We start from the raw sequence: 24,241 nt of genomic DNA, 5'->3' as shown, positions 1-24,241 counted from the left end.
AGACTTTCTTGAAAAAGAACAAAGTGAAAGGACTTGCGCTATCCATTAAAGACTTACTACAAAGCTCATTTTACTAAAGATAGTATGGTATTTATGCAGGAAGAGATAAATCTAAATATCATGTTAACAGCCCAGAAACAGACACATATACACAGATGCCTGATTTAAAAAAAAAAAAAAAGAGGCATTTCATAGCACAAGAAAGAACTGTCTTTTCAATAAATGGTGCTAGAACAAATGCAGGAAAAATGAAATGGACTCCTCCTGAACTCCTTAAGCAAAAAATCAACTCAAGGGAAGCCAAATACCAAACTTTGAAAGGAAAAACTATAAAGTTTTTAAAATCAGAGAAAGGGAAATTTTCTTAAGTAAGATATGAGAACAAACCACAAGAAAAAAAGTAATAAATTAGACTATAGTCAAATCCAGGACTTTCACCCATCAAGACACCAAGGAGATCTGTACACCTGAAACTAACACAACATTATAAATCAACTGTATTTCAAAAAAGAGAGAGAGAGAATGATAAAAACAAGCCACAGAAAGGAAAATATTTTTAACATGCAACCAAAGGATTCAATGGAATAGGAAATGGCAACCCACTCCAGTATTCTTGCCTGGAAAATTCCAGGGACAGAGAAGCCTGGCAGGCTATATAGTCCATGGGGTGGCAAACAGTAGGACAACGACTGAGTGACTGAGCAACCAAGGATTCAAATCCTGGATTAAATGAGTGACTGAGCAACCAAGGATTCAAATCCTGGATTAAATAACTCCTACAAATTAAAAAGAAAAACAGATGATCTAAAAGAAAAACAAAGACAAAAACTTAATGAAAAAGAAACCCAATAACCAATAAATACATGAAGAAAAGGTTAAATCTTAGAAGTAAACACGGAAATGCATATTAAAACCTCAGTAAGATACCATGACACATACATAACCCTGGGGGAAAAGTTTAAGTCTTATAATACTAACAAGAATGTAAAACAACCGGGAACACAGACACTTTACTAGGACGAATGTAAATTGGTACAGTTGTTTAACAAACATGGATCATATAGAAAAGTTAAAGATACCCTTACTCTAAGGCCCAGTAATTACATTCCAGTGTATATATTTTAGAGTAACTCACACATATGTGCACAAAATATATGCATAAGAACTTTAAAATAACATGGCCCATAATAGCCCCAAACAGGAAAAAACCACCCTAATTTTCACCAATCCAAACATGGATGAAAGAGAATACGTTCATGGTCTGTTTCTACTCACATCACTCCAAACACCAAATATGTGGGGTTTTTTTCCCACTCTGAAGAGTTCTCCAACTCTTCAGAGTGGGAAATAATACACCAACCGGCTGTTCTACAATTCAATTCAGACACCACCTACCCAGAGTTAATGTCAGAATCCACAGGTTTACAGGCACAGTAGTTCCACAATGATTGCTCTCACTGCAGGAGCCAGTTTCAAGTACTGGATTCCGAGGTTACCCACATTACTGTTCAACCTGGGTTCAAATCAGGGGTTCCCAGGATCCCACCTCAGGTTTGATAAACTGCTAGTAAGGTTCACAGAACACAGGAAAACAGCTTACTTATTACCATTACCAGTTTATTACGGAGTAAACTATTCAGGAACAGCCAATGGAAGAAATGTATAGGACAACGTTGGGGGTAGGGAAGTGCTTGAAGGTTCCATGGCTTCTCTGGAGGTACCATTCCCCCAGCACCTCAATGTGCTCACTAACCTGGAAGCTCCCTGAACCCCATCATTTTAACAACTTCTTAGTTCAGTGCAAGTTACTCAGTCGTGTCTGACTCTTTGCAACCCCACGGACTACAGCACACCAGGCTTCCCTGTCCATCACCAACTTCCAGAGCTTGCTCAAACTCATGTCCATCGAGCCAGTGATGCCATCCAACATCTCATCCTTTGTCATCCCCTTCTCCTCCTGCCTTCAATCTTTCCCAGCATCAGGGTCTTTTCCAATGAGTCAGTTCTTTGCATCAGGTGGCCAAAGTATTGGAGCTTCAGCTTCAGCATCAGCATCAGTCCTTCCAATGAATATTCAGGACTGATTTCCTTTAGGATTGACTGGTTGGATCTCCTTGCAGTCCAAGGGTCCAAGGGACTCTCAGGAGTCTTCTCCAACACCACCGTTCAAAAGCACCAATTCTTCAGTGCTCAGGTTTCTTTCTAGTCCAACTCTCACATCCATACATGACTACTGGAAAAACCATAGCCTTGACTAGATGGCCCTTTGTCGGCAAAGTAATGTTTCTGCTTTTTAATATGCTGTCTCGGTTGGTCATAGCTTTTCCTCAAAGGAGCAAGCATCTTTTAATTTCATGGCTGCAGTCACCATCTGCAGTGATTTTGGAACCCAAGAAAACAGTCTCTCACTGTTTCCATCATTTCCTCATCTATTTGCCATGAAGTGATGGGACTGGATGCCATCTTAGTTTTCTGAATTTTCAGTTTTAAGTCAGCTTTTTCACTCTCCTATTTTCACTTTCATCAATAGGCTGTTTAGTTCTTCTTCACATTCTGTCATAAGGGTGGTGTCATCTGCATATCTGAGGTTATTGATATTTCTCCCAGCCATCTTAATTTCGGTTTGTGCTTCATCCAGCCCAGCATTTTGCATGATGAACTCTGCATACTAGTTAAATAATCAGGGTGACAATATACAGCCTTAATATACTCCTTTCCCAATTTGGAACCTCTCTGCTGCTCCATGTCTGGTTCTAACTGTTGCTTCTTGACTTGCATACAGATTTCTCAGGAGGCAGGTAAGGTGGTCTGGTATTCCCATCTCTTTCAGAATTTTCCACAGTTTGTTGTGATCCACACAGTCAAAGGCTTTGACACAGTCAATAAAACAGAAGAAGATGTTTCTCTGGAACTCTCTTGCTTTTGCGATGATCCAAAGGATGTTGGCAATTTCATCTCTGGTTCCTCTGCCTTTCCTAAATCCAGCTTGAACATCTGGAAGTTCAGGGTTCACATACTGTTGAAGCCTCGCTTGGAGAATTTTGAGCATTACTTTGCTAGTATGTGAGATGTGTGCAATTGTGTGGTAGTTTGAACATTTTTTGGCATTGCCTTTCTTTGGGATTGGAATGAAAACTGACCTTTTCCAGTCCTGTGGGCACTGCAAAATTTTCCAAAGTTGCTGGCATGCTGAGTGCAGCACTTTCACAGCATCATCTTTTAGGATTTGAAATAGCTCAGCTGGATTTCCATCACCTCCACTAGCTTTATTCATAGTGATGCCTCCTAAGGCCCACTTGACTTTGCACTCCAGGTGTCTGGTTCTAGGTGAGTGATCACACCATCGTGGTTATCTGGGTCATAAAGATCTTTTTTGTATAGTTCTGTGTATTCTTGCCACCTCTTCTTAATATCTTCTGCTTCTGTTAGGTCCATACCATTTCTGTCCTTTATTGTGCCCATCTTTGCATGACGTGTTCCCTTGGTATCTCTAATTTTCTTGAAGCGATCTCTGTCTTTCCCATTCTATTGTTTTCCTCTATTTAGGAAGGCTTTCTTATCTCTCCTTGCTATTCTTTGGAACTCTGCATTCAGATGGGTATATCTTTCCTTTTCTCCTTTTCCTTTAGCTTCTCTTGTTTTCCCAGCTATTTGTAAGGCCTCTTTAGTCAACTATTTTGCCTTTGTGCATTTCTTTTTCTTGGGGATGGTCTTGATCACTGCCTCCTGTACAACGTCATGAATTTCCGTCCATTGTTCTTCAGGCACTCTGTCTATCAGATCTAATCCCTTGAATCTATTTGTCACTTCCACTGTATAATTTTAAGGGATTTAATTAGGTCAGATCTGAATGATCTAGTGGTTTCCCCCTACTTTCTTCAATTTAAGTCTGAATTTTGCAATAAGGAGTACATGGTCTGAGCCATAGTCAGTTCCTGGTCTCGTTTTTGCTGACTGCATAGAGCTTTTACAGAGATTTTATTACATAGGCATTGTTGATAAAATCACTTGTCATTGATTAGTTCAGTTTCCAGCTGTGAAGAGTCCCTTCCCCAGAGGTCAGGGGGTGGAGCTGGAAGTTCCAACCCAGCAGTCACACCTTGGTCTTCCTGGCAACTAGCCCTCATTCAAAAATTATCCAGGGATCCCATACAATAGTCATCTTATTAGTATACAAAAGAAATTGGTCTGGAGATTCCAAGAGTTTTAGGAGTTGCATGACAGGAACTAGGGACAAAGACCAAATATTTACTTTTCTTTATATTGTAATTCATTCAACGGAATTCTGTACATCAGTGCCAAAGAATGAATTAGAACTATTAAAAAATGGATCAGGGCTTCTGTGGTGGCTCAGAATCAGTTGGTAAAGAATCTGCCTGTAAAGCAGGAGGTTACCTGCAATGTAGGAGATCTGGGTTCGATCCCTAGCTAGGGAAGATTCCCTTGAAAAGGAAATGGCAATCCACTCCAGTACTCTAGCCTGGGAAATCCCATTAAGAGAAGAGCCTGGTGGGCTACAATTCATGGGATTGCAAGAGTGAGACAGGACTTAGCTACTTCACCACCACCATTGCTAGGAATTGTACAAGGTGCAATGGATATACTATGAAGAGGCACCTGAGAAATACAGTCCCTATCTTCAAGGAGTAATAGAATTAAACCCAAGGCAAGTGTAGCCAATATCACAAGAGTCTGTAAGAAGTGTGAGGGAAGGACTTCTGTGAGAGTGACAGTATAGCTGACCTCAGAACAAACTCTTAAAAAAAAACAAAAGATAAAACTTAGAAAAATAATGCTAAACAAAGTGAAAGTGTTAGTCGTTCAGTCATCTCTTAACTCTTTGCAATCCCATGTACTGTAGCCTACCAGGCTCCTCTGTTCATGGGATATTCTAGGCAAGAAGACTGGAGTGCGTTGCCATTCCCTTCTCCAGGGGATCTTCCCAACCCAGGGATTGAACCCAGGTCTCCTGCATTGCAGGCCTGATTGTTTACCATCTGAGCCACCAGAGGGACAAAGGGAGAGACAAAAATACAAAAATTTCATTCATATAAAGTTCAAAAACACGAAAAACTACACTGTCTAGTGTTTAAGAATGCTTATGTACAGTGTAACCTCAAAGAAAAGGAAATGATTATCAAAAGTTAGAATAGAGGTTACTCATGGAAGGAGGGACAGATTTATAAGGGAGAAGAACACAGGGGACTTCCAGAATACCAGCAGTATTTTAGTCTATAAAGTCACAACTGGTTACACAAGAGTTTGTTTTACAATTACTATTTCTTAAATAATCATATACAATTTGTGAACTTTTTTCTGTTATTTCACAATAAAAAAGAATCCACTTCCCACATATTTAAAATACTGAACTTTCTTTTCTATATTACATGTGGCATGTGAAAAATAAAGAACATCTGCATTATGAATTGCATGTGAGTTTTTTTCCTTACCCCCACACGGCAAATTATGAACACAAGAAGTTCACCTTTTTAGTGATGCCATTAAAAAAAAAAATACAAGTAACAGCTATATTATCCTTTTTCATTTGCCAGTCTATTAGGCTAAATTAAGGACACTGCCCTAAGTCATTAAGGGATATGGGGGAAGTGTTAAGACATAAAAGAAAACAACAAACTATAAAATATGGTTTCTCAAATTTTCACCATCTGTGAATCACTTCATAGGCACTGCACACATAACATGATCAATGCACTTAAAAAATATTAACTGCATTTAAAAACACATAGTAAGATATTCCTATCAGTGAGAGGGATGACTGTATACCCTCACAATTGTATGCAAGTCCAGTATATTTATTTTGCTTATTTGAATTAAACTACAAAATCTTAATTCAATTATAGCATGTCAGGAAGGCAGTAAAGTTTGGTAGTGGCTCTATGAAATAGTTATGGATATGTGTATAAAAGCTTAGAGGCTCTACTTTCAAGTATTTCTGAATTTAGGCATTTCTTCATTGTATTCTTGCTACCATCCTAGACCAACCATCATCTCTTGCCTGCGTTAGTGAAATAGCCTCCCAATCTGTCTCCATCACCCTTCTATCCTACCCCTTCACACTATTCTCAACACAGCACCCAGAATGATACTGAAAAAGGTCATCTCACCCCTATGCTGAGAACTTGCAGTTGTTCCTATCTCACTCAGAGAAAAGATAAAACCTTTGTAAAAGTCCACTAGGCACTCTAAAATCTAGTCACCCTTTCGTCTCTCCTAAAACTCACCTCTCTGCTACTGTCACACTTTGTCTCCTTGTTCCTCAAATACATATGCTTCTCACTCAGAGCTTTTGCTCCTTTGTTTCCTTTGACTGGACTGTTTTTCCCCTGGGGAGCTGAATGGCTCCCTCTTCACCTCCTTTCAAGTCTTCCACTGAGAAAGTAACATATGATTAAAGTCTTCCCTGATAACCTAGTTATAACCACAATGTTCTCTAACTCAACTGCCTATGCAGTTTACTAATTTTCTTCTTAGCACATAGCACCATCCAATATACTGCATATTTTACTTATATTATTATCCACGGTTCCCCACTAGACTACAAATTTCATGAAGCTGGAATTTAACTGCTGGATTCATATTTGTATCCCTAAGCACCTAGAACAGTCTTGGAACAAGCAGGAAGCAGTTCTTCACTGGGGAGTGTCTTCTGTATTCTGTAACATACTCAAGAGTACACAAAAATATACTCAAAACAAACATTTTAACCTAAGAGAAAGATTTTTAATCCACTCTTGTTGCATTTGTTTTCATTTAAAGTACTTAGAAATCATCTCAAATGTGCCAAGTAACAAACCATGAATTTCTTTCTCTGAGGGAAGAAAATCATGTGTACATATTTTCAGAACTGTTCTTCGGAGCCACATGCTTTTTAGACAGACTGAAACACATTATTATTTTAAGTACATGTGGGATATACAGTTCATGTCTGCTTGCTGACTTAAAATACTGGCCTTGGGCTCAACAGAGCAATTTAGAGATGACCTTTAGTTGTTACCTATGTAAAACTAAAGGCCTGAAGTCATGAAAGTAATTGAGACTGCATGGAGATAATGTACAGGGTGAAGAGAGAAGAAGAGAAATCATGAGGGCCACAAATACTTAAACAGAAAACAAAAGGTCAAAGGAAAATAACAGATAGGTGTAAAGACTGGTAACAGAAAAATAAGGGAACAGGATGTCCTAAAATGGAGAAGCTACAGAGATCGATACAGGATGAAAACTGAAAAAACTCTAGAAGACCTCATTTGGGATTATCTTAACAACTTTATTGATATGTAATTAACTTATAAAATTCATCCACTTAAAGCATACTGTTATTTTTTATATATTCAGAGTTGTGTGACCGTCACCACTATCAGACTTCAGAACATTCTCATCACCCCCCAGTGTAACTCTTACCCATTAGCAGTCACTCCTCATTTCCCACTCTCAGATTCTCATTAGTGATTTAGACAGGTATGAAAACTGATAAAGTAAGGAATTACACATAAAAAGGGCATATTCTTTGAAAGGGAACTAGGTAGATAGGAGGAGGTATCAGGAATGGCTGTTGAAAATGGGAAGCAATTTCAACACGTGGTAGGTTGAAGCGGATTCAGGGCACAAAGACTGAAAGGCACAAGAGATAGAAGATAAATATTAATACTAGCTCAGATACTGGGTATAGATGAATAAGAGAATCAGAAGCATAGATGCGTGGGTCTGACGTGGAAAGGAAGAGTTACCTTAGGAGACAGGTGACAGAGGTAAGGAATTACTAAGTGAATACCTAATAATGGAGGACTGGGAAGAGCCAATGATAGAAAGTAAACTCAGATGGTAAAGAACCGGCCTGTGGCAACCCAACCCAGCATTCTTGCCTGGAGAATCCCATGGACAGAGGAGCCTGATGGACTACAGTTCATGGGGTCACAAAGAGTCAGATGTGATGAGCGACTAACACTTTCATCTAAACCTTGGTAGAGTTTTAGATATTTCAAGCTTTACTATTTTAATATGAATGTGATAAATATGTAATATAAATTTTCTCTTACTAGAATACACAAAGTGGCAAGAGACTGTCACTCTCACCCCAACAATAAAAAACAAGCCAAAAATGCTTTAAAAAAAATTGTTTTAAGACATCAGAGAGCAGAGAACATTAAAAAACCAAATGAATTAAATTCCAGAAACTGATAAACCCTTCAAATCAGGCCCATCACTACTCTCAACCCTAACACAGCAGGGAGAGAAGGAATGCACTGTAGACAGGATAAAGTGAAATAAGCCAGACTTCTAACAATCACATGGAGGCTAGCATGACAGGTTAGAATTCAGAGGATTGGTAGAGGCAAGGCAGAGTGGTCTAAAGTACTAGATAAAGAATTACAAGAAACCCCAGACATGGAACAAGTCTATACCCACTCATCAACTCTTTCCCATGGGGAAAATACTAAGTACTAAAATGCACAGGTAGCACACTGAAAGCTGGAAGCAGGACAGAAAAGCTGAAAGAGATTCCCCTGGTGAGGTGTGTGGGCCTCCCTGAAGTACAAGGCAGCCACCTGCCAAAAAGGACTGGGGAGGTGAGCAGGGAGAAACCCATCAGAGCTCTCCAAGTTTCCAGCTACCAATAGCTCTGGACATGGCAGAGAGCTAAGAAAAAGCCCTCCAAGGCATCCCAGACTTTTATATACTCTAAGACAGCTGCCCTCCAGAGGCTGGGATAATGGAAACAGAGATCCAATGAAACACAGAAAGCAAGACTAGACAACAAAGAGACTTCCAGCAACCTAAAAGCTGGCAGCAAGGCTACAAAACCAATCTCTGGAATCAAGCCAATACTCAGATCTCAAATTCTACTAAAGAGAAAGTTATGATTCTGCCCCAAACTATTTCAATGCAGTGGTGAACCGAATCAAATTAAAAGCTGCAACAAAGCACAGACCCCTCTGACTTATAAATCAGACTATCAATTTAGTGGCCTGACAGAATAAAGAGTATTTTGGAGGTAAATATTAAGTAAGTAACAAATAAATGTCAGGATCCAAATTTAGATAAGCTGTCTGGCATATAATCAAAGATTACAAGACAAACAAGAAAATGTGGCCCATGGAAGAGGCAGTCAAAATAAGCAGACACAGATAGGCCCAAATGTCGAAATTGTCAAATGGGAACTTTTAAAGTAATCTGGACAAAAATGCTAAATTTACCAGAAAAGGTAGATGATACACATGAAGCAGGGGAGAATTTCAGCAGAGTAATACAAATTATTTTTTTTAAAAAAAGGAAGAACCCAAAAAATATATTAGGAAAGAAAAATGTATCAGAAATGAAGGATTAATTAGACAGACTTAACAACAAAGAAGACTGGTAAACTCAAAGACAAATCAATAGAAAATATTCCAACTAAAAGAGAAAAAAAGAGGAGGAGAGGTAATAGCATGCCTGAATTCTACCGAACAATTTCAAATGGTCTAACATACATGTTAGCCTCCAACGAATAAAAATAAATGGAAAAAAAAAAAAGAAAGTGAAAAGTGAAAAAATAAATAAATAAATAACATACATGTAATTGGGGGCTTCCCTGGTACCTCAGCTAGTAAAGAATCCACCTGTAATGCAGGAGACCTGGGTTCAATCCCTGGGTTGGGAAGATCCCCTAGAGAAGGGAACAGCTATTCACTCCAGTATTCTTGGGTTTCCCTGGTAGCTCAAACGGTAAAGAATCCCCCTGCAATGCAGGAAACCTGGGTTCGATCCTTGGGTTGGGAAGAGTCCTTGGAGAAGGGAATAGCTACCTAGTTCTCTTCTCCAGTATTCTTGCCTGGAGAATTCTATGGACAGGTGAGCCTGGCAGACTATAGTCCATGGGGTCGCAAAGAGTTGGACACAACTGAGCAACTTTCACTTCATATGTAATTGCAGTCCCAGGCGAGGAAAGAACAAATTTGAAGAGAAAATGACCAAGAACTTTCTGTAAGTGAAGCAGGTCATCAGTCAAACAAATTTAAGTGAAGCCCAACCAGGATAAAAATATACCAGAGAATTAACCTAATGGGGTTGCAAAGTAATGTAGATTAAACTACTTGAAAGAAATGGCTTCAGTTTTTACTAACATTGTCAAATCAATATAGTTATCTACAGAGCCTGTTCCTAAAGAAACCAGGGAGGTTTCTATAATTATTTCTCTTGTACAATTTAATCATTTTTCTCCAAATTTAGATATGTTAAATGTGTACAGTTATATTTCTAGGTTTAGGGTATGCCACAATCAAACTTCTTCATTTCAACCTAACTTAATTTTACTCTGTAGATTTTTAGTGAATTTTTTTTTATAAAATTAAGAATAAGTTAAACCATCAAGCTCAATTCCTCTCCACCTAAGAATCTTCTCTAAAAAAAAAAAAAAAAAAACCTAAAATTTCCATCTACCAATATGAACTTTTATAGTTAAACTTAATATACCTCCAAGGAGGGGAAAACCAGTATACTCAATTATTAGGTATAATAAGAAGCTGAAGGTGTGTTTTATGCAGAGACATTCATGTGATCTGATTTGCATTGTTCAAAGATCTCTGTTTGCTCTGCAAAAAACAGACGTAAGAAAAACAAAAACAGAAACCAGGAAATCAATTGACAAACAACTGAACCGGTATAGGAAAGAATTAGCAATAACCTGAATTAGAATGACGGCACTGGAAATAAGTGGCTTCGTTTAAAACAAATGAAAATAAGTTCAGACAGTAAATAAAGTGGAGGCAAAAAGTAGCATGATAGAGAATGATTTAGATGGGGGATAATATTTTTAATAGTGGAATGAGGGAAAAGATTAAACTGGAGCCATAACCTGGACATAAGAAAACAGTGAAGTCATGGGAAAAGCTAAGAGTCTTTCCCAAGGTTCTCCACAAGTTTAAAGATGTATGGCCTTAGCTTGGATCTTGTATTCTTTAACCTCTATACCAAACTTACAATTATGCTTTGCCCAAAGATTATAAGCAACTAATAAATGGCTTAATTCTTCCATTTTGACAAAAAGCAATAGCTACATTGCAGTCTAATAAGCACTAGCAGTCATTCTATCACCTTCACCCCTTAGCAGCATTCTACACATAAGAGACTCACAATCAGAGCATTCACCCAGAACAACTTTCTGTATCTGCATATGTGTATAACTGTATGTGTTTGGGAGGGGGACAGAGAGGGAAATACTGTTACAGCAAGAGGACCTGTACAAAGACATTTTACTGCCAAAGCAGTTTTCAATCTAACCCAGAATCCCAACAGTAGTACTGCTTTGTGAAGATAATTAGTGAACTTTGGACTACTTTATTGTTCATTCATTTAACATGAATCATTAAATATACTCTGACATTACCCCAATTCCAACATGGCAAATAACAGTAAGCTTTTTGTGTTGTTATAGTATATGCTTCCATTTCCAACATGGTTTAAGGTAGGAAAAAATACAACTGAGAACCCCCAAATAAGGAATAATAATAATGAAAATGACATGAATACTTCTGAAATTTTTCTCCCAAACTGTCAATTTCTATGGCTAACAAAAACTTGTTTTCACATGACATCAAATGCATGAAAATTACTAGTTTTATAAAACAAAAGTGATAATGAAGAAGAAAAAATGAAGTAGCATTTTTTTTTAGTAGACCCAAGCTCAAATATCACACCTCCTTCTTATTAACTGTGTATTCCTAAATAATTTACTTAATCTGCCTTTTTCTTAGTTTTCTCATATGTAAAGCACAGATATAGTGTTGTCAGGATCAAAATAATATACATATAATAATATTATATACATATATAATATATATAACAGGCATTTAAAAAATACATTACATCTGTTCAATTAGTAGAACAAAGGTAGCTTAATTCAGCTACCTGAAAGGTAGCTTAGGAACTTCCCTGGTGGTCCAGTGGTTAAGATTCCACCCTCCCACTACACAGGGCACAGGCTTGATCCCTGGTTGAGGAACTAAGCTCCCAAATGTCTATGAGGCATGGCCAAAAAAAAAAAAAAGGCTACTTATTGCCAATAAGCACATGAAAAGATGCTCAACATCACTACTTATCAGGGAAATGCAAAGCAAAACCACAATGAGATACCATTTCACACCTACTAGAATGACTATAATTTTTAAAAAGGGTAGATAATCAACCAAGACCTACTTATATAGCACAGAGAACTATACTCAATATTTTTTAATAGCCTATAAGGGAAGAGAACCTGAAGAATATATATATGTGTATGTGTGTGTGTATAACTGTACACTGTTATTTAGTCGCTAAGTCATGTTTGACTCTTTGCAACCCCATGGACTGCAGCCCACCAGGATTCTCTGTTTAGGAGATTTTTTTCCAGGTAAGAATACTGGAGTGGGTAGCCATTTCCTTCTCCAGGGGATGTTCCCCAACCAGGGATGAAATTCACATCTCCTGTGTTGGCAGGCAGATTCTTTACTGCTAAGCCACCAGGGAATATAACCACAAACACCTGAAGTCAAAACAAGATTGTAAATCAACTATAGTTCAATATAAATAAATAAATAAAGGAAAAGAAGCATTGATGAGGATACAGAGAAACTGAAACCCTCATACTTTGCAAACAGGAATATAAAATGTTGCAGCCACATTTCACCACTTTTTTTTTTAATTGAAGTATAGTTGATGTGTGATATTACATAAGTTACAGGTATACAATATAGTGATTCATAATTTGCTTTTTTCCTAATTTTTTTGGCCCAAAAATCCGTGTGGTCTGTGGGATCTTAGTTCCCTGACCAGGGCCTGAACCCGAGCCCTCAGCAGCGACAATACAGAGTCCAAACCACTGGACCACCAGAGAAGTTCCCACAATTTTAAAAGGTTATACTCTATTTATAGTTATTATAGAATATTGGCTATACTCCCTCTATTGTGCAATACATCCTTATAGCTTATTTTATACATAATAGTTTGTACCACTCAATCCTCTACCCTCATGTTGCCCTTCACCACTTATTTGTTCTCTGTATCTGTGAGTCTGTTTCTTTTTTTGTTGTAGTCAATAGTTTGTTGTATTTTTAGATTCTACATTTAAGTGATATATGTGTGTCTTTCTCTGTCTGATTTATTTCACTTAATATCTGCCAAGTCTATCCATGTTGTTACAAATGGCAAGATTTCCTTCTTTATGGCCAAGTAGTATTGCATGGTGTGTATACACACACACACACACACACAGAGTATCTTTATCCATTCATCTGCTGATGGACAGTTGAGCTTGCCTCCATATCCTGGCAATTAAGTAAAGTCAAAGCGACAGAAAAGTAGATTAGCAATTACCAGGAGCTAGGAAGAAGGGGACTGGGTAGTTATCACTTAATGGTACAGTATCTGTTTGGGGTGATGATAAACTTCGGAAATAGATAGTGGTGATGGTTGCATTAACATTGTAAATATAATGTCACTGAAATATACACTTAAAAATGGTTAAACGAGGCCGCTTGGGTGGGGGGAGCAAAAAAAAAGGTTAAATGACAAATTCTGGTATATATAATTTACAATAAAAAATTATTAGATAGTTATCTTAACAGAAACCTTCACACATCTTCCAGACAAAAAACACTCTAGAATCTTGTTCTTGACAGTTAGCAAATGTAGTGTACATACATAAAAAGTAATAGGGGAAACCAGGTCCAGAGTTTGTTGGGATTCTCTGTACTATCTTAACAATTTTTCTGTAGTCTAAAACTGTTACAAAAATTTGGCTTTTTGTTGAAAGGGTATATTGAATCTCAAAACATGCTAAGTGAAAGAAGCCAGATTCAGAAGGCTATAGGTATAGTATGATGCCAACTTTATATGCCATTCTTGGAATGCAAAACTATAGAAGTGAAAAAGAAAAATCAGTTGCTGCCAGAGACTGAAGGGTGAGTGGGAGGGACCAATTTACAAAGGGCGTAAGGACACTTTCTAAAGTGATGCAATTATTTCATATTTTAATTGTGGTAGTGGCAGTTACATACTGTCACTATTTCTTATAATTTATAGCATTGTACACCCAAAACAGATGCATTTTACTATAAGTAAATTATACATTAATAACTGTCTTTAAAAAAAAATCTGAACAGCTACAATCTTATGTCATGTATTTTAATATAGGCAGAATTCTAGTCTGATAAATATCATCATGCAATCTAGTCAGATGAAACCAGGCTACATTCTCAAGACAAAGAGCGCTTTGCTCAATTCATGTACACACTAAACAAAAAAGAAAAGTCAGAACAGTTATAAATTACATTATGAACACATATAAAGTGATTTAATAAAATCAATCTGGTTATGGCTACTCACAGCACTATGGTTTTGATTACAGGTAACTCCTTCAGAGTTTATGGGGGCTGGGGTGGGGGGTATACCTGCTTTGCATAATTTCCAAAACTGCAAATAAAACATTTGAAAAAGTATTCCCCAATTCCCTAATTAGACAGGTATTCATGCTTTGTGCTTAGTCGCTCAGTCGTGTCTGACTCTTGCAATCCCATAGATGGTAGCCTGCCAGGCTCCTCTGTCCATGGGATTCTCCAGGCAAGAATACCAGAGTGGGTTGCCATTTCCTTCTCCAGGGAATCTTCCCAACCCTGGGATCGAACCCAGGTCTTCTGCATTGCAGTCAGATTCTATACCAATTGAGTTACGAGGGAAGCCCAATGGGATGTATCTCTCCCATCAACATCCAAGTTCTTTTCCCACCTCACAGAAGGTAAGTAACCCTTATCTTTGACTTCCTTCTATTGTCTCTTCTCATTTTCCCCACCCTTTTATCTAGAAGGACTGTCTGCTTTTTCCTCTCACTCCACAATACAACTTTAACAATATTTAACATCTTCCTGTTTCTCTTAGCATTTTCTGAAAGTAAATTGTCAATTTCAGTTTTTTATAGGAAAATACTTTTAAAAATTACCTGTTTCAACTAGAATTTCCCATACTGCAAATTTTCAAACCAATTCTTCATGAACACTGCCTATTCTTTTCTCATAGTAAAATTTTTATCAAGTCCCTACTGATTTCACAATAGGAACTCAAATTTCTCTGCTGCTCATTAGTCAACAACCTGTCTTTCCGTACTCTTAGCCATGTCTTCCACACTACTCAAGCCACAAGTTTAGAGCACGTGCTAAGATTTCCTGAATCATCCAAATAATATAAAAATTCTGACCACTGGCCTCTAAATATTTATTGCAGATGTCTATGTATTCTCATCTCCGACTTCACCTGTGTTGCTTTTATCTTTTTAAATGAGCCATGCAAATCCTTCCTTAAAGCTAAATGTCTTCTCTTATCTAAGTTTTCCCCAAGTTGTTCCCTGAACACTGAAATAGCTCTGTCCTTGACACTTCATCACTTTCTTCCTACAATAGTTTAAAATTGAAATTCTTTGCTCAAAATAAAAAGCCTTGCCCAGATAACTCTCACCTGTTTTAAGTGTGTGCGCCTGTGTTTAGTTGCTCAGTCACGTCCGACCCCTGCGACCCCACAGACGAGCCCGCCAGGCTCCTCTGTTCATGGCAAGTGGGTTGCCATTTCCTTCTCCAGGGGGTCTTCCCAACCCAGGGATCAAAGCAAGTTCTCCTGCACTGCAGTCAGACTCTTAACCAACTGAGCTACGAGGGAAGCCCAATTTTACGTGTAACTAAACCACAGTGGTAACCCACTCCAGCATTCTTGCCTGGGAAATCCCATGGACAAGGGAGCCTGGCAGACTGCAGTCCACAGGGTCGCAAACGAGTTGGGTATGACTTATCGACTAAACAACAATACCATCCCTTACATTTTTCTTTCCCACTAATAATTTTTTAATAACTAAACTACTTTCTGCTATATGTATTGTAGCTGGTCTTCTCTTGAAGGAATATAAGTTCCTTCAAGGCAGGAAGTACCCATCAATACACTCCAAAATCTGTTAAGGGCTATGTATCTAAACATTCGAGCACCATAGAAGAGATGCAATGAAAAGAACTCTAGGCTTAGCATTGTAAGACTGCTATGTTCAAGCGGTATCTCTAACGTATTATCCAAAACAAGTCACAGTTTCACTGGGTCTCATTTTCCTCTTCAAGAAAATGAAAAAAATACCTGCCCTATTTACTTCACAGAGAATAAGGCTGGTGGAGGGGGAGAATTACAGGCTCTATAATCATCAATCAACACAAAGGTAAGGACGTTATTTACTTTATCATTGTTAGTCATAGTTATCATGACTAAAATAAGCCTTTTTTTTTTTAAACCAAACTCAATGCACAACAAATTAATCAGCGTTGTACATCATTTATTCATCAATAATGTAACTTCTGTATTATAAGACTAACGAAAGCTATGTGTTTAACAATAGGGTTGTCAATTTTACAGTATATTAATTCATCCTCATGGAGAAGGCAATGGCAACCCACTCCAGTACTCTTGCCTGGAAAATCCCATGGACGGAGGAGCCTGGTAGGCTGCAGTCCATGGGGTCGAGAAGAGTCGGGACATGACTGAGCAACTTCACTTTCACTTTTCACTTTCATGCACTGGAGAAGGAAATGGCAACCCACTCCAGTGTTCTTGCCTGGAGAATCCCAGGGGCAGCAGAGTCTAGTGGGCTGCCGTCTATGGGGCTGCACAGAGTCGGACATGACTGAAGCGACTTAGCAGCAGCAGCAGCAGAATTCATTCTCAAGGTGAAAAGATAAATACTCTGCTAGGTAATTGCCTTCAAATCTATTAAAATCAAGAGTGGTTTAAGACCCCATTCACTTTTGTACCCAAATAGCTGAATTTAAAAATTTAAGAAATCCTGGGCTTCCCTGGTGGCTGCTTAGTGGTAAAGAATCTGCCTGCCAATTCAGGAGACACAGGTTCAATCCCTTGTCCAGGAAGACTCCACATGCTGCAGAGCAACTATGCCCGTGTGCCACTACTGAGGCTGTGCTCTAGACCCCAGGGATGCAACTACTGAGCCCATGTGCTGCAACTACTGAAGCCTACATACCCTAAGAGCCCATGCTTAGCAACAAGAGGCCACCGCAATGAGGAGCCCTTGCACGGAAACTAGAGAGTAGCTCCCACTTGCTGCAAATAGAGAAAAGCCTGCACAGCAACAAAGACCCAGTACAGCCAAAAATAAATAAATAAAAAAATTTTTAAATGTTTTTAAGAAATCCAAAAAGCTGTTTAAAATTGTACAAATCTCCATTTTAACTGCCTAAAATGTCCATGTACATTCTCTCATTGTGTTCTGAATCCATCACTTGTTATAAAGAACAGACTGCAGAGACCAAGAGAGATACAAAGTATACATAAAAGCACAAAATAAAGATATTTCAAAATGTGACTGCACCAGATCCAGGGAAAACAGTTCCTTCTAGTCCCAACAAAAACTCTATGAACAACCTGAAAGATATCCTAGAGCAAATCATTTTCAAGTATAATTCCAATCTAAAGGCATGTATGAATACTATCAAAATGAGTAGAAATTATAAATGACTACATTTATACAATTCTCATAGGAGTTGTTTTTCCTTTTCAAGCAAGAATCCAAGACAGAAAAGCAGAATTTTCATACTTTTGAACTGGTTGTCCAGTATGGTATATGCTAAACACAAACAGGGCTTCCCAGATGGCTCAATGGTAAAGAATCCACCTGCCAATGCAGGAGACGCGGGTTCAATCCCTGAGTAGGGACGAGCCCCTGGGGAAGGAAATGGCAACCCACTCCAGTATCCTTGCCTGGGAAATCCCATGGACAGAGGAGTCTGGCGGGCTACAGTCCACAGGACCGCAAAAGAGTCAGGGGCACGACTTACCAATTAAACAATAAACACAACAGCTACCAGAGCTTGACAAGTAGTTAGTCCAAAGTAAGATGTGTTCTAAGTGTAAAATGAACACCAGATTTCAAAGATTTACCAAGAAAATGTAAAATATCTTACATATGTGGCTCTCATTTAATATTTTTACTAAACAGCAGTGATTTAGATGTAGTCCAACTCTAACATGAAAGAAACAAGATACCAGAGGTATTAAACAGCTTGGTAGTATCTCAGCAGGGTCTGGAAGCTGATAACGTCTAACTTTCCCTCATTAATAAAAAGAATTCATCCTTTAAGACTCAATTTGAAAAAAAAAAAAAAAGACTCAATTTGAGCACCTCCATCCTCATCAGAGGCACTCATTCTCTCTCCATCTCTCAGGTCAGGTGATCACAATCACATCATTCTTAGTATTTTGATCCACCATCCTTACATGCCATTATAATCATACTGTTCTAGTTTGTGTTTGTCTCCCCAGATGGACTAGAGAACTTACTGAGGACAAGCACTATCTCATCGTTTTTCTATTCCTAGAACCACCACTGTACCAGGCACCCTGCAGGCCTTCTGGATACAGCAAGATCTTCCATAAGATGGACTTTTAGCCTTAGTCAGGTACAACTAACAAATCAAGTAAATGAACTGTACTGAAACATTCACCTTTATGATTTACATGCCTTAAAATTATTTTTGGAATATGGCAAATACAATAAAATAGGTAATTAATACTAGCAAAGAAACACAAGTTACACAGCATAAAAAAAATTGCTTCGCCCTGTTGCTCTGAAAAATTTGGTCAGATGCTCTGATAAGAACTCTGAACTCTTGGGAAATTGAACATTCTTGGTTAGGTATAAGTTCATTTACTCAATGTGCTTACTAAGTGCAAAAACACTGGGCTAGATTAAAGAACGATTCCTGGACATGGGAACTGATGTAGCAATCTTCAATTAATTGAAAATTTTAGAATCATTTACAACAGAAGGAAGAAACAATGATTCATATGCTTAATATACAACTAACTAGTACATCAAGTTATAGTTTCTAGAATTCCTAAATGCAAGCATGCCAACTTGTATATCCCATGAAACAGAAAAAACTGTAAAACCTATGGATGAAAACAATGTACATATATTGCTTGCCAAGAAAAACTGCAAGCGACATGCATACAAAACAATCACATCAGAGACTTTCCTAAGAAAAAACTGATTTGGAATCTATTAATTTAGGCAAAATTACTTGAAGCAGCTCTTTATGTGCTTTGTATCTATGTGAAATCACTCTTGAAATAGGTTTGATTTAAATAATCCAGTCAAAATGCTTTTCAGTACTTAAAAACTATCATAATATTAAACAAGCAGTTATCTTCAACAGTACAGACCTCAACCTCAACCTTCGGTCTAATTTGCTCCTCTGAATAAGAAGAGCATCAGCCCCAGCCCCAGCAGAGTTGCTGAGAGGCGTCTTATGTGGAAACTTAACCACAAGCCAACCAAGGAGGCAAAGGTACAAAGTCTAGCCTGGAATCAGTGTTCCTGGACCTCCCTACGGCGTTCCTTCTTTTCACAATAAGTCTCCACCACTCTTCTAAGAATAGCTTTCTTTTTTCTGAATCTCTTCTAATCTGTGGCTTTGCTGCTCCAATGTTACACAATTTTCCCAACAGCATCTTTCTGCCTGACACCCACCTGGAAAGATTTTAGGGTACTGCTTTAATAAATAAGCTTGTTCAAAGACAAAGGTCTCCTACTTTACACTCAATTCAACACCCACTGTTCAAAATAAAAATATACTTACAACCTGAACTTCCATCAGACTAACAGAGGGAAAGAAGTAGCACAGGCTATCTCTTCCACGTTCCTTATCTCCAGACTTTACTCCTCACTCATTTTTCTCCTTCCTCATTTCCCTCCTCAATGCCTGCTCCACCCGCCCCCCCCCCAAAAAAAAACTCCAAAGCTGCAGAATCTCGTTTTTAAAGCCAAACCATCTAGCGAGGAAAATAAGCATGCGCTTTTATCCTTCAATTATTGTTCCTCCGTCACTTAGGAAGACTTAGGCAAATATTTTTAATCTGACCGCCCTCCCCAGAAAGATGATGCGCTAAATACACACAGAAATAATACTGTCTTCCAGAAGCAAGTGGATTCGCGGCAAAAAAAAAGCAACCGGGGAGGAGGGTGTGGAGAAGAAAACGGATCTGCAGCCCCCAAAGCCGGAGATGGGACAAGGAGGCGAAAAGAAGCGGGGAGGGGGCGGGGGACGATTCACAACTGAGAAGTGCAACACCCGCACTCGGCAGAATTCAACAATTCGACCAGAGAATAGGACCCGCCACCGCGGCTCCAGCCGGGTCCCGAGAACAAGGGGGTGGCTTCCCCTCGCCCTTTCGGACAATACTAACTCCCAGGAGCCCCCCACCCACCACCCCCGACAAGAGGGTCATGGTGGGATGCGAGCACCTTCGGAGGGGAAGCTGGCAACGGCCGGGATGGAAGCAAGGCCCAGGGAGAGGTGAGTGGGACTGGGGCAGCGCCAACAGTACGGGATGGAGGGTCAGAAGCGGACAACCGGGGGACTTGGGGCCGCGGCAAGAGACTCTCCCATCCAAGACCCCAGGGGCCCTTCAGCGCCTTTGGGGAGCAGGGTCCCCGGTTCTGGCCCCCGCCGCACCTACTGTTCCTCACCTCACGCTGCCTGAGCCTCTGCCTCCACCACAACCCAAGGCGCCACAGCCTCAACAATCCGAGCCATTTTCCACTGAGTCGCTTCAGCCGCTGCCGAGAGCTTCGGCGGACTCTGGGGCCAGCCAAGCATAGACGTCACTTCCGGCCGGGAAAGCACCGCCTTCCGCACCCAGGCTTCTTCCGGATTGGCTGGTGCGGAGGGCCTACCTGAGGTAGTGGGTGGGGCTTAGGTGGGTCGCGTGAGGCTCTAACTCGAGTAGCTGCGGACGAGTCCGGCTACGGGGGTATAGTGCCCAGCAGGCTCTGGCCGTCTCTCTGTGCAGCCCCAGACCAGAGAGGGACTCCGGGGACCCCAGTCGGCCACCTCTCAAGCCCGGCGTCCAAAGCGCCCCCCAGCCACCGAACTACTTTACTGTTCCCGTGCCCTCTTCTGGGACTCTGCGCTCGCCTCCATCCAGACTGCACCTCCCAGATTCGTGGTTTTGGCCCCAGGCCTGCGGAGATTAGTTTGTGATTGGAGGATTGAAAGGAACAGGGAAGATATAAAATCGTTCTCTCCAGCCAGCGTCTACCGCTTCCTCACAGTGGATCAGGTGCTGCCAAGTGTGTAATTAGTAGTCCGCCCATCACGTGGAGTGCTTTCGCATCACATTTAATTCTCACAACAGCCAGGTGAGAAGGTGGCCCAATGATATCTCAGAACCAGACGGCTCTTTTCTACATCACAAAATATCTTTACATACAATCTCCATAATAATACCTTCCTCATGAGAATTGAATGAGCTTATGCTCATAAAATATTTAGTCTTCAAGTGTTACATCAAAAAAAAATTACGTGACCATGTTAAACAGATAGGAAAATTACCCCCGTTTTACAGACGGTGAAGCTGGCGGCATGATTCAAACTTAGTCCTAGCTCTAATCCATCGTATTTTTATATTTTAAACAGACCTCCTTCCAGAGATTCACAATCTAATGTGATAGGCTAGTTTGCAATTCTCAGTAAAAACAAGAACAAAAAAGTCACCTCCAACAAACGGTGAAAAATAAATCTGAATTTTTCTTTCTTCCTTTTTTTTTTTTTTTTGAGGGAGGATGTTAATTAGATGAAGCCCTTTAATCATTGTAATATACATGCCTATGCCTCCCAGGAAATAAGACTGGCTGGAGTTGCTCCTCTATGGAGTCTAGAAGCAACTGTATAGATTATTCCTTCTGGCTGTGACTATCATCTCTAGTCTACCCACCCCTCCATTTCCACCAACTCCCCTTCTCCTCTTTGTATGCATACTTCCAGGCAGGCTTTACACACCCCTGAAGAATGTCCCTTAGGAATCTGCTTAGTGCTACTGCATTGTTCTGCTTTATCTTCTGATCAAAGGAGGAATTTCTAGAATTGGCAGCTCTTTCTCAAGAGATTAAAAGGGGAGGGGAAAACCAATTGTCTCAGGCTGGTTTCCTAGCTTCTGCTCCAGAACTGAGTGTGCCTTCTAAAAGAAGAAACGGGAACACGGTGTTTTGAGGGAGGATTATCTGACTTTTCTGTATCTTTCATATATATTTTTTTTAAGAGAAATATTTTCTCTGGGTCCCAGCAGCAGAGGGCCCTTGCTTGAGTGAGCTCCTTGTTGCAATTCAGACTTCATTATTTTACTACTGTTTTATTATGGCTCTTGAATAGCCAATACTTCCTTCATAGGCTCTGATCAATCAGTTCAGTTGAGTTCAGTCGCTCAGTCGTGTCCGACTCTTTGCGACCCCATGAATCAATCGCAGCACGCTAGGCCTCCCTGTCCATCTCAAACTCCCGGAGTTTACTCAAACTCATGTCCATTGAGTCGGTGATGCCATCCAGCCATCTCATCCTCTGTCATCCCCTTCTCCTCCTGCCCTCAATCCCTCCCAGCATCAGGGTCTTTTCCCAACGAGTCAACTCTTCGCATGAGGTGGCCAAAGTATTGGAGTTTCAGCTTCAGCATCAGTCCTTCCAATGAACACCCAGGACTGATCTTTAGGATGGACTGGTTGGATCTCCTTACAGTCCACGGGACTCTCAAGAGTCTTCTCCAACACTACAGTTTAAAAGCGTCAATTCTTCTGCTCTCAGCTTTCTTCACAGTCCAACTCTCACATCCATACATGACCACTGGAAAAACCATAGCCTTGACCAGACAGACCTTTGAAGGCAAAGCAACGTCTCTGCTTTTTAATATGCTTATCTAGGTTGGTCATAACTTTCCTTCCAAGGAGTAAGCGTCTTTTAATTTCATGGCTGCAGTCACCATCTGCAGTGATTTTGGAGCCCAAAAAAATAAAGTCTGACACTGTTTCCACTGTCTCCCCATCTATTTCCCATGAGGTGATGGAACCAGATGCCATGATCTTAAGTTTTTTGAATGTTGAATTTTAAGCCCCCTTTTCACTCTCCTCTTTCACCCTCATCAAGAGGCTCTTTAGTTCCTCTTCCCTTTCTGCCATTAGAGTGAAATCATCTACATATCTTAGGGTGTTGATATTTCTCCTAGAAATCTTGATTCCAGCTTGTGCTTCCTCCAGCTCAGCATATTAAAAAGCAGAGACATTACTTTGCCAACAAAGGTCCATTTCGTCAAGGCTATGGTTTTTCCAGTAGTCATGTATGGATGTGAGATTTGGACAATAAAGAATGCTGAGCACCAAAGAACTGAGGCTTTTGAACTGTGGTGTTGGAGAAGACTCTTGAGAGTCCCTTGGACTGCAAGGAGATCCAACCAGTCAATCGTAAAGGAAATCAGTCCTGAATATTCATTGGAAGGACTGACGCTGAAGTTGAACTCCAATACTTTGGTGACCTGATGTGAAGAACTGACTCATTGCAAAAGTCCCTTATGGTGGGAAAGATTGAAGGCAGGAAGAGAAGGCAATGACAGAGGATGAGATGGTTGGATGGCATCACTGACTCGATGGACATGAGTTTGAGCAGGCTTTGGGAGTTGATGATGGACAAGAAAGCCTGGCGTGCTGCAGTCCTTGGGGTCTCAAAGAGTCAGACACGACTGAGTGACTGAACTGAACTGTACAGTAGTTTGAACACTCTTTGGCATTGCCTTTCTTTGGGACTGGAATGGCAACTGACCTTTTCCAGTCCTGTGGCTGCTGCTGAGTTTTCCAAATTTGCTGACATATTGGGTGCAGCACTTTCACAGCATCATCTTTTAGGATTTGAAATAGCTCAGCTGGAATTTCATCACCTCCGTTAGCTTTGTTCATAGTAATACTTCCTAAGGCTCAGTTGACTTCACACTCCAGGATGTCTGGCTTTAGGTGAGAGACCACACCATCATGGTAATCTGGGTCATTAAGACCTTTTTTGTATAGTTCTTCTGTGTATTCTTACCACCTTTTCTTAATCTCTTCTGCTTCTAATTGGTCCTTGTCATTTCTGTCCTTTATTGTGCCCACCTTTGCATGAAATATTCCCTTGGTATCTAGAGATCTCTAGTCTTTTCCATTCTATTGTTTTCCACTATTTCTTTGCGTAGAGGGATGACACTCAGAAGATTAAATGTGTAGATGATGAAAAGATTTCAAGTTTGTGGAAAGAATAGGAAGTGTTTGTCCTGTGTTTCATTCAGCAAAAAACAGAAGGAAAAAATTAGCGAGCCCTTATTTTCAATAGGTCAGACACCATGGTCTGTGCTGGAGATAGAGTAGTGAACAAGA

The 24,241-nt window shown here is 39.9% G+C and overlaps 1 protein-coding gene across 1 annotated transcript in view; it reads right to left on the bottom strand.

The window, feature by feature from the left end:
- Nucleotides 1-20,690, bottom strand: part of PIK3C2A (phosphatidylinositol-4-phosphate 3-kinase catalytic subunit type 2 alpha) — a 105,060-nt gene extending 84,370 nt beyond the window's left edge. The window contains exon 1 of the mRNA XM_043480982.1: nt 20,540-20,690. The gene's annotated coding sequence lies outside the window, so the exon portion shown is untranslated. The remainder of the gene's footprint in view (nt 1-20,539) is intronic.
- Nucleotides 20,691-24,241: the final 3,551 nt, after the last annotated feature.

This window comes from Cervus canadensis, chromosome 11 (genome assembly GCF_019320065.1).
Source record: "Cervus canadensis isolate Bull #8, Minnesota chromosome 11, ASM1932006v1, whole genome shotgun sequence".
In the NCBI taxonomy this organism is placed as follows: domain Eukaryota; kingdom Metazoa; phylum Chordata; class Mammalia; order Artiodactyla; family Cervidae; genus Cervus; species Cervus canadensis.
This window is presented reverse-complemented; position numbering and strand designations above follow the sequence as displayed.